Source organism: Macrobrachium nipponense, chromosome 21 (genome assembly GCF_015104395.2).
Source record: "Macrobrachium nipponense isolate FS-2020 chromosome 21, ASM1510439v2, whole genome shotgun sequence".
In the NCBI taxonomy this organism is placed as follows: domain Eukaryota; kingdom Metazoa; phylum Arthropoda; class Malacostraca; order Decapoda; family Palaemonidae; genus Macrobrachium; species Macrobrachium nipponense.
In genome coordinates this window covers 3321877-3333467 of record NC_087212.1, presented here as the reverse complement: position 1 = coordinate 3333467, position 11591 = coordinate 3321877, and the positions used below count along the sequence as shown (strand labels likewise).

Below are 11591 nucleotides of genomic sequence, written 5' to 3'. Positions count from 1 at the left end.
GAATATTTTTAACACTTTAAGAAACAGCTAACCAGAGATTCATTGCTGTATTTAAAACCTTAGTGGCTTTGTGTCAGTAAGTATTGCCATATTTAGCCTGTTAATTGTCAGGGGTTTAGGTGTGGATACCATGCCTGTCTACAAAAGCGAGGACTTCCAAAAGAAAACGATTCAAAGCTAAGTGCCATAATTAGTTTGTTCTTAGGTAAGGCATGGCTTGCATCCAATTTGTCTACAGGGTTGCTCCAGGGGGTCACCAATGTAAAGGTCAATTCAAACAACATGCCCAGCATATACTAATTTATTTATTTGAAACTGATGGCCTCGACGAATCATAAGCACATGGCAGTGAGGGTGCTCCATAACTGGCTGCCAAACTTGCCGGCTGAACCCAGGCGTGGAAGAGGAGCATGGAGCTTACAAGACCACTGAACTTGTAGATAAATTTAGCATCCTGTTTAACGTCTGTTTAGCCGTGCTTTGACTGCGCTTCTGTAAAGAAGCAGGCCAACCATCAATTAAAATGAAAAATTCTGCTACTTCCATAACTTCTGTTTTTCTGGCCAGTTGTTCCTCATCCCATTATTTCACGCTTCAAACAGCATCACTGACCTTAGTAGTTGTAACAACAGATAGCTCGCCCTCAATCAATCATATAGCCAAACCATATCAATCTTTGAGAGAAATCATGTACATTTCCTTCCCGAGATGATTCAACACTCGAATCAAGGGCCTATACCATAGGTTTTACCTATAGGCTTTCTGTCTGTCAAATTTAGTGTCATATTTTTCCTTGCTTTAAAGTTTAAAAGCAGTCTCACCTAAGAGTATTTATGTAAACTTGCTGCATAAGGGTATGGATTCAATAAGCTGACTTTTTGCTGTTTATTAAATCGTTACATTAAAATCATAAACACAACATCACACTATACACTTACAAAAGTATTAACGACACACTTAATACTCTAAACATGTACTGTTTAAGAAACCTAGCTTCATCATTGTTTGCGTAACACCTAATATCAACGGCTCCTTGAAATTCAGGATGCTTTCATCAAGCACACTATTGTTCCTGTGCTCCTTCTCGCAAACACTTTCCAACTCTTGAACGCAGCAATGACGATAATGCTGTAACTGAGCAGCTGATGTATCTACAAAAGACCACTCGCATTTCCCTCCGATGCAAGAAATGGGAAAGTGGTTGTGGATTGTGAGGACCCTCTCCGTGTCGAAGAAAGATTTGATGTATTCTAAAGGCTTATTGTAATTGGGAGACCGGTACAGATGCTGTAGCATGTGCATGTAGCGAGGAATGTTTGGTACGGTTTCATTTGAATGCCCCATGTCGTCTAAGAAATAGATGTGACGCATTACATAATTGGAAGGGGGTAGCTTTGAGTCACGCAGAACCTCTGGGACTATGCTTTCCATCAGAGTGCCCCATGATGATAAGACTTTTGGTATTATGATCTCGTCAATGTCAAGGGCGCTGATATACTTATATCTGTAGATGTTCTTCAGGTAGCAATCGTTGTAAGGAATTGTTTCCTGATGAGCCTTGAGTTTGCCTATGGATTTCAAATACATGTTCAGGAGACCAAACGCGTTGGGCTGCCTTCCAGACAATGGTAAGTTCGTTATTTCGACGCGGCCTTGACCTTCGTAATAACTGAGGACCTTAGAGACATTCGGATGCACATCAAAAGTATAAAAGAAGACTTTGTCGGCACCTAAAATGAAAAGAAGTTCAAGCCACTCAATCAATCGGACACTGTAATCAGCGAACGGTAAACTGACTCCCTTCACACACACAGCAAAACCTTCTTTCTGACCAGACGGAGAAAGAATGTAATTCACCTTCAGGTTTGTCGTGGCCATATCGCAAGGATTCTCGACGACAGAAACGGCCTGTGGTACAATATGTTTGTATCCATCAGGCACTGGGCAGGAAAACATGTATGGCTGGATAATTCCATCCTTGTATACACTCTCTCCAGACTTTGATAAATGTGTGTGGTCAGAAACAGGCGCAAACGCTGGTTCCTTGTGCTCTCTGAACCAAAGCTGACAGAACAGAGTTGCCTTTCTGTTTATCTTAGCAATCTGACCTACAAGACGCACTGTAGGTGCATCTTTCGCCAGAGTCCTGTTATCAAAGTATGCACCAAACAGATAGTAGGGTCCGTCAACAGTCTGAACTTCTTGCCAGTGTGTGTTGACATAATTCAGATCATAGAGAGAAGGGAACTTTGCACAGGAAGCGTTCTTCGATTTATCCTGCCCATTGACTTCCAGCCAGAATCTGAAGGGAAGGTTGGGCGTTTTCTTCTCGACCTGAGTAGCCATTTCATCTGACGAGAGCTTGGCAGGCTTAAAGACAGAGGGGTCGGTATCTAGAAGACTGTATGGCAACTCGTCCCTAGACGGTGAAAAACAATTTGGAAGTGTCCTCTGAAGTCCTTCCTGAAGGCTTGAAGGCTTGTTATTAATCTGTACACTGTAAGATAAAAATATATCAAATGGATTTTCGTCTTTAATTCACTTTGAATATTCTATACATCTGAACTTATTTTGAATCATAGTTAAGGAGAGTGTTACAACAAAAATGAAATTATGTAGTTCGTTCCCTTTCAAACGGATTACAAGACCATTTTCCTAGTACACGACTTCATCAATACTACAATTTGATCTGTGTAGATGGATTTTATTGAAATGTTCCTTGATCGGGTCTTGACTCTGATTTGAATTGATAAAATGAAAGAGAATTATCCAAACTGAAAATTGAGCATGATATTTAAACTGGATCACTGATAGAAATCTGGTAAGTATTGATTTTGTGCTGCGTAGCATTTATTCACCAATATCTGCAAACTACCTACCTTGGAAAGATGCTGATTCATGAATCTAAATCTTTCTGTGGACATAATCTGTTGGCAAAACTAACACCAACACCCAAGCTCAATGAATTTTTTCAAGTCCAACTTTAATTAAAGACTTACAATGGGATTATTTGCAAAAATGTGACATATAACCTGCAATTTTGCGGGAGAGTTTGCCATCTGCTTATCATTCACAGAGACTCATCCAAGCAACTTTCTAACGTAGCTTTAGCTTTTCAGAAACAATAAACAATTTTTGGAATTTGCTAGATTACTGTACTTTAGTTTGGTGCTTGACTTTTCCCTTCTTCCTTCGGGATTCGGACCACGACGTTTAATCCACTGAGCTACAGAAGGAATGAATGAAAGGGCACGAGGATTAGCAGGTGAAACCTAACCTAGACTCTGATCTAATGCAGAATCAAGCTCCCTTTGTATTTGTCAGTGGTAAAAGCAACAATGCTGATCAAGGGATACAGAGTCCCTTTAATCATACCTCCCATATAGAAAAATGATGAAGCATAGCGCTACAAGCACACGAAACAGCTTTCTGAAGAAGAATTGCATTGTCTTCCAATAGGTTCTCTGAAAAAGAAAGAGGTCAGTTATTATCATTATTATTTCTTGCATGGGAATTCTATGCGTTATTAAGCACTGGCGTGAAGAAGACGCCCTAATTCCTTTTTTTCTTTCTCTCAAGTGAATGTGTTTCAGTTGAGTTTGTCTTTGTTCGTGACTGTCAGCTACAGGAATGTTTAATTGCAGTAATAGCGAGCTTGAGAAGCACGCTGCGTGAATTTGGGTCGAAAAATTATCCAATTACTTTTACTGAATGATGATATCCGAATATAACAACGGTCCAGTTTTGGGTTTCTGGATGATACGATCAAATTTGTTATTAATACAGTTTTGATATGAAAACTGTAGCACCTAATGCTCCAAACATTTTTATTTGGGAAACAAATCCACAGTGATGAATATGGCTACATAGATTGAAAAGGGGAGTTATTGAAGAAATTCTGACATCACAAAAAGGCATCGAAATACCAAGGTGGCTGTTATTGAATGGACTTTATTCATTAATATGGTTTTCAATAAGGAAAAGAAGGTAACTCCTAATAAACGTGGATGCAGTTCCTACCTCTAAGCACAAACCATGGGTAGAATCTTCAATGTATTCACCCTCTGTGAATTGCGTGTTTTACTTTATTATATATTTTTTTTCGTAGACACGCAATTGTTCACCTAATACTGTTATTAAAATTGAGGAACGGAACAAAATTAAAAATGAAATACACATATACCCTGTACAAGCTCTTCCACCTCCTGGATGCTGAGGTCCCACCTTTTTCACGTCCTCTTCCACTCCATCTATTCACCATTTCCCAAGTCTTCCTTTCTCTCCTTTCTCTTAAAACTTCTCAATTACATACTCTTTTTTTTCACAAACCTATCATTCTCCATTCTTTCCACATGACTGAACCATCTTTAGTCACTGAGTTCTCCTCTCACTCTTACTAACTTGTTTACCTTTTTCCAAATATCTCCACATTTCTCACTCTTTGAGCTTTTAATGCAATATATTCTAAGTATACAGTTCAACTCCACAACTTCCATCTTTTTTCTTTTTGGACTGAGTGTCCACACTTCACTGCCATACAGGGGAAATTTGCTAAACAATCCCTGCACACATTCCATGGCTTCAACAGAAACTCGAAGCATATCTCATTACCTTTCTTGTTTCACTTCTGTGACTCACCACCTGTCTCGTACTACCGTCATCTAATGTAAGCATTCCCAATTACTTAAGCAATTCTACAGCTTCACTTTTTCCACTGAACATACCGTTTCATCGTCTTGGTAACACTTACCCTCCTATACATTCTCTCACTTTTGTACTCTTGCGCGTATCCTCGAACGTTTTCACGAGTCACCAATCAAAATTACATGTTTACATGTGTGTATGAGCACAAACTTTCATATTCTTAGCGGTGATCCTAGCCTTTTGCTCTATTCTACCAACCAGGTTGCGCTCCATAGCACTAATTTCCCTTTTTCACTGCTTGGGTCACGCAACTATACAGGCCCGTGTGATGCACAAAGAAAGTGTCTCTCTTACCAGACTGATGCTTTCCTCAAGCAAAACACAAACAGAATGAACTGTGAGTACAAGACTCTCCTGTCGAAAATGGCGACACAGGTGTACAGTAATTTGTTCATTTGTTGTAATCAAAGCCAAATACACACATGTTGATAATCTCTACAATGTGTTGACTTTAAAATTTCAAAATTACAAAGCTACGCAACAATCTGAAGGCTCAATTTACTTCAGTTTTCTATACACAGACATATTTACTCTTCAGCCCTTTTTCATCACTTCACACCCTGGCCTAGCCAGATATTTATGATCAGGACTGAACTGGAGGAGTTTTCATAGGTGACCCTCTGCCCCAGTGCATCCATGTGGTGTGTGTCTGTGTTTCTTTGTGAAACTCGAGACATTTCAGATGCTGAAATGTATCTCAGCCCTCCAAAACTAACAGATTGAGATGTGGAGCAGAGGGAGGCTTGCCATTAGTAGCTGCCAGGGTTTGATGGAAGAACAGTTTCATATCTACCTTGCCATGGAAACAATCTTTTTACCACTCTTGAGAAAAATCTTACCAGATATTCAATGCTGTATTCAGAACAGTATAGTGGCTTTGTTTCAGTAAGCGTGACCATATTCAGTGTTAGCTGTCAGGGGTCGATCAAGACCTTTCAAAAGAAAACGATCCGGAACTAAGCGCTGTAATTAATCTGTTAGTGGCTGCTTGTTCTAAGGCTTGGATCCAATTTGGCTGCTGGGTTGCTCCAGGAGGGTCACCAATGTAAGGGTCAATTCAAACACAACATGAACAAAGTATACTGATTTATTGTCGAGACTTGATCCACTTTTGATACAGCATGCAGACGCAAATAGCGGGCCCGGTGGTGACAAGGGCCAGGTGATATATAGGTTTCGTCGATGAATCACAAGCGCATGACAGTGAGGGTGTTCCATGACTGGCTGCCAACCTTGCCGGCTAAACCAAGGTGCGGCAGCGGAGCGTTGGTCTTACAAGACCAATGTAGATACATTTAAGCGCCCTTTTTTTACATTTGTCTAGCCATGCTTTGACTGCGCTTCTGTCAAGGAAAATATTAGTAGTGTAGTAAAAAATAAATTCATATTTGTCCTTTTACAGATATCAAGGAAAAATTTGATTACAATAGCTGAATTTGTTTTCTTAGTATTTGTACCAGTAAAAAGTCATATATTCATGCACTCCGATTGCATTCTCTATTCAACTCCAAATATAAAAAAAAAATGAAAAAACCCATAAAAGTATGAAGGGGGAAAATATTCAAAGGATTACTTGAGAAAACTTTACAGCAAAATTAAAAAATACGACCGCCTCGCCAATTGCCTAACGGAATTCAAATGTCTACCATTCTTACGGCCACAGATTCGCACATGAGAAAGACCAGCGATGTTATCAGCTGATTTGCAACACCCTAAGAGGATCATGAGCCTGGAAAGGCAACGAAAAGGATTTCGAAACGGAGCCTGGAACCGAAACAATAGAAGCCCACATCTGGAATGACGGAACGAAACGGAACGTGAAATGGATGGCTTTCGACCTATCAAGATCTCGAGTCTTATATGAACCTTGGGTTCAAAAGGGGTTCATTCACTGAGAGACCACCACAATATCAGATGGCGGAGAGATAAAACAATTCGTAAATCAATGCCTGGGATTATTAGGATTTCACAACTTTTATAATCCTGAGTTTACGAAATCGCCTCGCACAAGTGCCCGGGATGTGTGGAAATCTTGGGAGTTTTGGTAGAAACAATAAAGATGGAGAGAAGTGAAAAAGTTTGACTCTCTCTCTCTCTCTCTCTCTCCTCTCTCTCTCTCTCTCTCTAAAGAAATAAACATGTTTATTTCTCCTTCAGCAAGGAAACATATTCATCAGTAAAGTGCATACAATTACATTCCTGTGTACAAAGTACTCAAGCATTGCCTATCTTCGGTTCGAGGAGTGGCACTTGCAAACGGACTGTGATTTTAGGCTTGTCTTATCTCACTTTCATTTGATATCCCGGTGATTTAAGTGGAACAAACCTTTTGGGGAGCGCACTCACTGGGTTTGCATTGGCAATGCCTGGGCTCGAAACCCCGCCAGCCAGCTCTGTCAGTGGACCCAGCTGTGAGTTGAAGTTACGAAACATTTTTTGGAGTCACAGAAATGTTTATGACTTCAATTAGTTATCGTTTCCAAGCAACGATTAGCACTGGGGTTTCTAACTATATTTTCCGGGATGGCAGTTACCTATCCTCCCCTGTGTGTGTGTGTGTGTGTGTGTGTGTGTGTGTGTGTGTGTGTGTTGTGTGTTCAACAACGTAGAAGGGAAATGATTTCATTAATCGCAACAACTTACAGACGAACAAAGTTATACATTATTATACTAATATTGTACACTGATAAAGCCACACAGGCACATGATTTCCAACCCTGTTCCATTTCTGTGACTGTCTCTTTTGGTATCATTTCTGAATTCTGAACGTTTCATTTCCATCCGTATCCACAGAGTTAGATCACCTTGGTATTATTACTCCCCCTCTCTTCCTTGTATTATCTTTCAAGGGAATCCCAGCAAATGACCTAGGGCGACTTTTTATGCCAGCCAGTAGTAGTACACCTTGAAATCATAACCAAGTTAATTGCTTGCCGAGACTTCCTTACTCTGATATCCTGATCTGGCCTCCAACCGAGCAATAAAAAAGTTTTGGTCTTTCCATCCTCAAACTTCTAAGTTATGAAGCAATACGTGAAGATTTCTGTAATCACTGCTTTGTTCATCAGCTGAGGTTCGCTTCTGTTGGTGACATCAGCAATTCTCTAGGAGAGGGAGATAAAGTAAGAGAAAACAACAGACAGATATTTGTCATGCTTCTTGATATTCTGAAGGTATTCATAAAATCCCATTTGACAACCTCAAAGCGAAACTTCTGCCGAGGATTTGACTTCTTTCCCCGTCAAATATAATGTTTTCGCAACTTTAAATAGACTGTTGGTGATTTAGTACCTTCTATTCCCTTTCTCCATTTTTTGCAGTGTGCTGCATGGACATCTGTTCTCATTCTTTTCATCCAAATCTTCAATACTCTTAAGCATTCTACGACTTGAATTGACCAGCTGTGACTGTGAGAACAGATAGCCCAATAATTCTGTGGATTCTAATGAGCTTTTATACCCAGCTTGCCCTCCAATTCTTCCCTATTTATCGGGTTAATTAAATCCAACTTATTCCGTCAGCATTCAACTAATTAAGATAAGTCACGAAGAAATTACCGGCACATCAATCACAAAATGCAACCTTGGTTTTAGGATAATAATATAAATCTTAAATGGATATTCAAAAGGTCTTTATTTATTCACAAATTCTAACATTTCACAATGGTTCTAAATGACCCTATGTTTCTATTGTATACCGATAATGACAGGGATTGGGTCGAAGGCAATTCGTCCAATCAGCGACCTGTCCTCTCTCTCTCTCTCTCTCTCTCTCTCTATTCTCTCCTCTCTCCTCTCTCTCTCTCCTCTCCTCTCTCTCTGAAAACATCATGGAGCTAAAAATATCAGAAAGAGCAAGCAGAGGTAGATTAATAGTGCCCAAAACTATACCAGGAAAAATAAGGAAAGCACACAGGACATTAATCCACTACGCACCAGCATCGATAATGCAGCGTCTATTCAATGCGTTGCCAGCTCATCTGAGGAATATAACAGGAGTGAGCGTAGATGTGTTTAAGAATAAGCTCGACAGATATCTAAACTGCATCCCAGACCATCCAAGATTGGAAGATGCAAAATATACCGGAAGATGTACTAGCAACTCTCTGGTAGACCATTAGAGGTGCCTCATACTGAGGGACCTGGGGCAACCCGAAACAAGATGTAAAGTCTGTAAGGTCCTGTAAGGTCTGTAAGGTCTCTATTTGTATATTCTCAAGGTACAATTTCACTTAATGTTCATCTGAACAAAGGGAGGAAGTTCACCAATAGTCATCATCCTTTCAACAAGGCGTGATCCGACCTCCAGCTTGCTCGGGGCGCGTGCTAAAATCTACGGTCAAATTTTGCGTTGTTTCATCAACGAAAATAAAAATAAATACACTACATTTTAATAGAAATCATTTTCCTGTACTATTTAACACACACGTGATTTATATTTTACATTTTCATTCCAATAAAAAAATCATAAATATTCTATCCTACAATTTCCTGTATCTTTAACTCAAAGCAAAACACATTTTTCAGACTTTTTTTAGGCTTTTCCATAGGGCTTTCCTAACAACCTCCCCCCAACAAGAACAACAAAGTAGTTTCCAAGCTTACTCCCCGAGTACGCGAAAAGTGACATCACACCAGCCAAAACATCAAATTCCACATATGGTCTGACGAAACCAGCAATTCTTGAAATGTCTGGTGTAGCAACTTATCCGAAAAAGATTTAAAATGTGAGCACTAGTTTTCCCTTCAGCTCCCCTAAGCCACCACAGCCTATAGTGTGCGAAGCTAGGACTGCTGTCCGGGGATGATTAGGCATAAAGGTATGCTGTTCTTGAATGAAGGGTAAGCAGCCAAAATTAACCGTGATAAGGTGGACCTCTTCGTATATTTCGAGTATAAGTGAATTCATGTTGATGGCCAGAAAGGAAGACATCACTCTTTTTTTGTCTTGTAATTAACACCAAATCATTACTTTTTTTATACTTGTAATTAACAACGTCATTAATTTTTTGTCATAGTAATTAACAACAATTCCTTACTTTTAGTTTTTCACTCAAATGAAACTATTGTGCCGGCTTTGTCTGTCCGTCTGCACTTTTTAACTGCTGAGGTTAGAGGGCTGCATATTGTTATGTTGATAATCCACCCTCCAATCATCAACCATACCAAACTGCAGCCCTCTAGCCTCAGTAGGTTTCATTTGATTTAAGGTTCAAGTTAGCCATAATGGTGTGTCTGGCAACGATAAAGGCCATTGATTATACGCTGAAAAGAAAACTCGATTGTGCCGAAGAAATTTTGGTGCATTTTTTACTTGTTCGTCTTGTAATTAACATGAAACCACTACTTTCTTTGCCATAGTAATTAATTTTTTTTTGTACTTGTAATTAATGACAGAAGTTAATGCTTAATATAACGATGTAACATACAGCCTCTTTTCTGTTACCTACAATGGAAAAGTATTGGGAACTAGATTCTATATAAAAAATGAAAACGAAAAAAACATAAAATGATTCACCTAAGAACAACATTCACTTCCGATAACTTTCCCAGCTCTTTGGAAGGAGGTGCCTACAACTCACGCACAATTAGAGAGGGAAAAAAGGGGGGGAGGGGGATGGATAGGAGTGAGGGAGGAAGGAGAGAGAGGGAGGGGAGGAGGAGGGGGACAGGGAGAACAAAACAAGGTAAGTTGCCTAATTTGGCTGGCCTCCTTAAAAGCAGGGAATTTTGTCGGTCAGGGAGACAGAAACAGAAAAACGAGAGTGAATCTCTCTCTCTCTCTTCTTTTTCTTTATTTGTGAAGTCTTTCTCTCTGTCTCTGTCTCTCTTTCTTTCTCTATTAATGAAGTCATTCTCTCTTTCTTTCTCTCTCTTTCTCTCTTTGTGAAGTCATTCTCTCTCTCTCTCTCCCCCCCCCCCCCCACTCTCTCTCTCTCTCTCTCTCTCTATTTGTAAAGTCATTCTCTACCTCTCTATTTGTGAAGTCATATTCTCTCTCTCTCTCTCTCTCACACCTGTCTGGAGCAAGGACGAACACTGATAAAAACCCCTAAAAAAAAAAAAAGTGTGAAGAAGAACAGGTAAGTATCGAATACTTCCCCCCCCCCCCCCCCCCCCCCCACCCCCCAACCCCACAATTACAATTATTGGAGGAGGTCGAACGAAGGAGGCGATCTCCGACCGCCCTACTAACTACTACTACTACTACTACTACTACTACTACTACTACTACTACTTCTTCCCCTGCTAGAAATGCGGAAACCTCATCTATGTAGTATATTATACCTGACGTAGGTCGGGTTGCAATCATCCCCGGCGGAATCGTGTCATTACTATAGCTCGTCCCTTGGAAGATCCAGTCTGCCTTTTGCGAAATAAGTCAGGGGGCGGGGAAATACGTCGCAATAGGGGAAAGAATGGAGGAGCTCAGTACGAGACAATTCTGAACGAGATATTAGGAGAAACTATTATTAATGCATTTTTTTTTTCATGGCAGTGTCAATTACAATAGCAGCACGGTGATATGAGGGAGAGAGAGAGAGACTTCACGGCTACAGAGACTGAGGGAGAGACAGAATGAATTCACGGAGAGAGAGAGAGAGAGAGAGAGAGAGAGAGAGAGAGAATGGTTTCACGGAAAGAAAGAGAAGATGATAGAGACTTCACAGCTAAAGAAACTGAGGGAGAGAGAGAGAATGAATTTACGGGGGTAGAGAGAGAGAGAGAGAGAGAGAGAGAGAGAGAGAGAGAGAGAGGGAGAGAGATAGAATGGTTTCACGGAAAGAAAGAGAAGAAGATAGAGACTTCACAGATAAAGAAACTGAGGGAGAGAGAGAGAATGAATTTACGGGGGTAGAGAGAGAAAGAGTGTGTGTGTGTGTGTGT

At 40.2% G+C, this 11591-nt stretch overlaps 1 protein-coding gene across 1 annotated transcript in view; it reads right to left on the bottom strand.

Annotated features, from left to right (window-relative positions):
• The window catches only part of LOC135197716 (N-acetylated-alpha-linked acidic dipeptidase 2-like), a 142661-nt gene that overhangs the window by 103045 nt on the left and 28025 nt on the right, over positions 1-11591 (bottom strand). The window lies entirely within an intron of this gene.